Source organism: Delphinapterus leucas, chromosome X, assembly GCF_059928025.1.
Source record: "Delphinapterus leucas isolate spDelLeu-1000000601 "Yukka" chromosome X, BTC_Dleu_Yukka2, whole genome shotgun sequence".
NCBI classification, from domain to species: Eukaryota; Metazoa; Chordata; class Mammalia; order Artiodactyla; family Monodontidae; genus Delphinapterus; species Delphinapterus leucas.
This window is the reverse complement of record NC_143150.1, coordinates 1,813,102-1,818,548: the sequence shown is the minus strand read 5'-3', so window position 1 is coordinate 1,818,548 and position 5,447 is coordinate 1,813,102.

Genomic DNA, 5,447 nt, shown 5'->3' with positions numbered 1-5,447 from the left:
CCAAGAGGGTCTCCCAGCTCCTGGGTGATGCTGCCCAGACCTGCTCAACGCCCAGCGCCACCACCCACCGTTTTGGCCAGTCTTTGCGGTGGCCGGTCTTTGTTCGGCTCCAGGATCGCCCGCCTTCTGGTTGGAGGCGCAGAGCAAATGCAGTGCCAGTCACCAGGCACCATGTGTGCCCGGAACCAGCAGCTCTGGGACCCCAACACTCGAGCACGTTCTGGCTGTGGGATCAGATGGGGGTAGCCTTTGGCTTGCACTTTCCGCGGTCCCCTCCTGCACCCCCTTTTCCTTGGCGTCGTTGAGCTTTCCTTGTTGACTGGTTCAAGCTCTCTATGCGTTAACGATATGAGCCCCGAGTCACGTCTTGCTACTATTTTTTTGCCCCACTTTGTCACTTGTGTCTTGACTTTGTGGTTTGGGGTTTGTGTTGGCCAGGCATACGATTTTAGTGTTTGTGTCATCAGACTTTCCAGGCTTCTCCTAATGGCTTCTGGGGCTTCTCGTCGGTTTGTTTGCTTCAGACTGACTTGGAGTGGTCTTCTCCATTTAAAATGATCGTGTATTAGTTACCCATTGCTGCGTAACAGATTACCCCAATCGTAGCACCTTAACACAGCCAACCGTCGTAATCTCCTGCGTGTGTGAAGGACAGGACTCTAGAAGGCTTGGCTGGGGGCTTCCGGCTTGGGGTCCATCACAGGCTGCAGTCGAGGCCTCCGCTGGGGCCACAGCCCCACGGTCTGCCTAGGGTGTGGGGATGGGCGGGGGCAGCTCTGCTTCCAAGATGGCTCGCGTGGCTGTGGCGGGGCCTCGGGCCTCCCCACCGGGCCTCTCCCTAGGGGTGCTCAGGGTGGGGCTTCGCCAGAGCCCACGACCTAGCACAGAGCAGCCCCGAGATCGAGGCCTCAGTGTTTCTCTAAGAACTTCACCTCGAAGTGACACCCCCTCACCTCTGCTGTAATTTTATGGCTTACACGGGTCAACCCAGGAACAGCGGAGGAGGGGACGGTACCCGCTAGGGCGTAGCTTGTTCGCGTTCATGGCGGATGAGAAGGCTCAAAGGAGTGTCCTCGCTCCAGAATCTGTGTGCGGGACTCCTGGTCCGCACAGGCCCCTTGGGCATGCGTCCTTTGTCTGAGCGGGGGTGGCAGGTTCCAGCCCGGGACCCAGAGAAGCAGGGCCTGTGTTTGCAAGGGCACAGTGGGTTTTCACCTTTAAACGGTTGCAGACAAAACACACAAAAAGCCAGAGAAAGAGGGCCTTCCCTGGTGGTGCAGTGGTTAAGAATCCGCCTGCCCATGCAGGGAACACGGGTTCGAGCCCTGGTCCGGGAAGATCCCACGTGCCGCGCAGCAGCGAAACCCGTGCGCCACAGCTACTGAGCCCGCGAGCCTGAACGACTGAAGCCCGCATACCTAGAGCTCGTGTTCCGCAACGAGAGAAGCCACCGCAGTGAGAAGCCCGCACACCGCAACTAGAGAAAGCCCGCGCGCAGCGACGAAGACCCACCACAGCCAAAAATAAATAAAATTTTAAAAACAAAAGTTAAAAAAGAAAAAAGCCAGAGGAAAGAAAGAACATGTGACAGGACCCCAGCGTGGCCCACAAAGCCAGCGGTGCGTGCCCTCTGCCCAGGAGTTTGCAGCCCTGATGGGCGTCCTGGCTAGTTGCGCTGCCATGGGCGCGGGGGCCAGAAGCGCTTTCGCATCACAGCAGCCCATCCACTGCCAGGGCCATGCAAGTGCGCACCCAGGCCTGGGCCCCAGTGCTCCCCGACCTCCAAGGTCCCCGCCCCCTCTCCTTCTCAGTGGGGTGGGGGCGGGGGCAGCTACCTTGCCTGAGGCTGGGGTGGCCTCTCTGTGCCCATAGGTGCAGGCCCTCCTCTCCCAGCTCCCCTCCCCGCCCCGCCAGCCTCCCACCGTGCAGCTGGGAAGTGGGTAGGGGCAGGGAGCAGAGAAGGGTGGGCCCCGTTGTGAGGGTGCAGGCTGGCGAGCCCCTGTCCTCAGTGACCATGCCAGGTAGCCCCGGGCTGGGCTGTGACGGCTCAGCAGTGGCAGGCGCCAGCCCGGGGTGGCAGGCGAGTGTCCCTTTGGTCCCAGGAAGGAGCTCCCACTGTGGCCAAGGGAGAGGTGCCCGCCGCCGCATCCTTCTTGCCTGGGAGTCAGACGTGACTCCCTGATGACACGCTTGGTGGCTCTGAATTTGTCACGCAGGTTCTGTGGGCGGTGAGTGCCTTTCCTGTTGGCTCTCGCTGCTGGGCAACGCCGGGGCCCTTGGCGACAGCTCTCCGGCCCCGTCCGAGGCCGCCATGCACTTCTTGAACCCCAGGACCGTGGGTGTCGGGAGAGCCGGGCTCTCTGTCTCCGTCCCAGGAGCAGAGGCCGAGGCCGAGGCCGTGCTTGCTGGGCCCGGCCTCGTGGCTGTGGTGGTGGCTGCCGGGGACACCCTCCGGCCGCGATGTGGGGCCGCGGGGTCCTGGGGCTCCGGGAGACGCTCGGGCCCGCTGCAGCCCCACACTCCTGGGCCATCTGACTGTCCCCCAAAGTAGAGCCATCTTCCAGTCCCTCAGCCCTGGGCAGAAGGCACGACAAGGCGGGCCCGGCTTCCCTGCAGTCTTCCCTCTGAGGCGGCCTGCCCACGGGGGCCCAGGGCACTGCGTGGGCGCTGGTCCTCCCTTGCCCGAGGGAGCTCTTCCTAGCGGCCTGCTCTGTGGATGGGCATAATCAGGGCAGCGGCCAGGCCCTGTCCCCACCCGGCCGCCACCCACCTGCAGTGCTCATCCTTGGCCCTCACCCTCTGCCCGCCCGAGGACCTGGGTGCCTCCCCCCGCTGAGTACGGGCGTCAGTACCTGGCCCGTCCTCAGTAGGTGCTCTGACCCCAGGGCAGTCCCCCAGCCCCGCCCATTGTTTAGCGCTTTCCTCAGTCCTGCTCCCCTGGCTGCGGCCTCGCTGGGCTTGTGGGGACCTTCCAGACACACACACACACACACACACACACACACACACACATTCCCATCACTGGCTTCATCGGGGTTCCTGGGGGGTGTGGAGGTGGCTGCCCTGGAGCGCCCTGGCCCTGCGCCCTGGAGTTGGGTGAGGCCGCCCGTGCCGGGGGCCTGCACGGGAATCCCAAGGGTCTCCAGACTACTGTCTCCCTTGTTGAAGTGCTGGGGCTCCCTCACTGTCGGGTGGGCGGCAGTCCCATCCTGAGGGGCCGGTGCTCCCCTTTCCTCAGCCGGGTCCCTCCCATCCTCCTGGGGGAGTGCGCAGCAGGGAGGGTCGGGTGCAGAGGTGTGGCCAGAGCAGGGGTGGAGGCTGGCCGTGGGGTGTGGGTGGTCAGCTCCACCATCCCCCTGCCCTGCCCTGCCCGCAGCTGGACCTGCAGGATGGGGGGCTGCTCCCAACTGGGGCGACCAGCCACCCCGTCCCTAGACTTAGTAGGTGAGATGGGGCCAGCCTGGGGGAAGGCGTGTGGCCGGGACCTCGTCTCTGCTCCTGGCACCTGCTGGTGAGCGGGGCTCGGGCGTGGGCGTGGGGCCTGTTGGAGCTGGGCCACCATCCCTGCTGGCTCTGGGTGGGTGGCCCGGGCTGGACACCCTGCGTGGGAACCTGGCTGAGGCCCAGGCCTCGCACTTCCCTGTCTCCTAGCAGCCGGGGTGTCCTCTGGGGGATTTGCTCAGTGGGGCCAGGTCCCAAGCCGTTTCTCCCCAGCAGGATGGGGTCTCGGTGGTCCTTTTCCTGGTGCCATCTGCCTGTTCCCCGCCCCCGCCAGAAGCCCTGGCAGGGATGGCACCCCAGTCACGCTCCCTCCTGACCCCTGCCTGGGCGGGCCTCAGGCTCAGGCCTGGTCTGTCCCGTGGCCTCTGTCCTCAGGGCTGTCGTCAGGGTCCTGTTTCCCCCCTCCAGGGTGGCATCTTTTCCGCCGCTGACGCCTAGCACGCCTCATGGCTGCCTGGGTGTGATGTGGAGTCCGCGGTGGGGACGGAGCCTCCTGGTTAAACTCAGCCTGGCTCTGGGGCCATTCTCCCATGGGGGCCCGTCCAGCAGGCGGGGTTCGGAAAGGTTGGGAGACAGGACTGTCTCCTCCTGGCGGACTGGTACAGGGAGCAGGCAGGAGGCTCTGGGTGAGTCGGCGGGAGGGGCGTCTGGTGGGCCGAGGGGAGAAGGCGGTGCCTGGGGGGGACCATCTCTATTCCCCGCAACTGCGGTTGGACTTCTCTGGGCCTGCCTCTGCCCCTTCTCCACCTGAGCAGCTTCTAGAAGTAGAGTCTCCAGGGACTGGCCGTAGGCCAGCCCAGGGGCAGTAACGCTGGGCACCATGCCCCTTTCCTGCAGACCAGTGGCTGCCCCTGCTCTGCCTGCCCCCTGCATGCTGGGGACGAGTGGCTGGAGGCTGGGGGGGCCCTGGGTCTGGGTGTTGGGGAGCTGCCACTGGCCCCTGCCTGCTCGTCTTCCTGTCCCTTTCTGAGCTCATGCTTCTTTTACTGGGCTGTGGCTGGGAAGCAACTGTGATCTGAATCTGAGCTCATGGTGGCCCAGAAAGTGCTTCCAGAAGGGGGGCATGGCCAGCATGTTTTCAGCTGCCCAGTTGGGAGAGGAGGCCTGAAAGCTTGAGCCTTGGCTGGCTCTAAGGCCCTTCCCTACATCCGGGGGGTGAAGCTGCCTGCCACCCAGGGGAGGAGCAGGGTGGCTGTGCGGCCGCAGGAGGGACATCAAGAGTTGTGTGCAGAGCAAAAGGAAAAGCATGGCGGAAAAGCATGGAGGGCTCGGGGTGGGGCACTGGGCACAGAGGTGAGGGAGGCTCTGAACAGGGCTGCAGAGGAACGGTGACCTGAGCGGCTGGGATTGCCCTTGCACACCGGTGGCAAGAGGGAGACAGGGCAGGACAGGCGCAGACACCTGTCACTGGAGTGGGGATGGGGCAGACTCTGTGGCCAGTGCCTTGAATGCGTCCACCTGCTGCCACCTGCCCACTGAGGGGCCTGGAGACCCACAGCCTGCCCCCCCGGGGCGGGGGGCCTGGTGACAGTCCCTCCTCAGGGGATGGTGGCACGTTTAAGCTGTCTGAGGGATGGCCAGGGCTTGCTGTGATTTCAGGTCCTGCTTATCTGGTCCTCCCACCCAGCACTTTACCTCCTGTAGCCTGGCCATGGCCTGGCCCTTCCCCGGGACAGCATCCGTTGCTGGTGGGGTCTGGGATAAGCACACTAGCGTCAGGCCCTGTTCTGGGGGCACGGCACACCCCTTGCCCCACATTGGTCTGAACTCAGGGAGGCAGAGAGGAGGCCAGTGCAGATGGGACCCGAGTCGGGACCCCCTGGGTGCCAGGGCAGTGGTAGGGGGCCGGGCCTGGAGATCCAGCAGCCTGTGGTCTGGGCCCGTGCTTCCATCCAGCCTGTCCCCCGTGTCTGCACCCTTGCCAGAAAGCTCGAGCCACCCTCAGG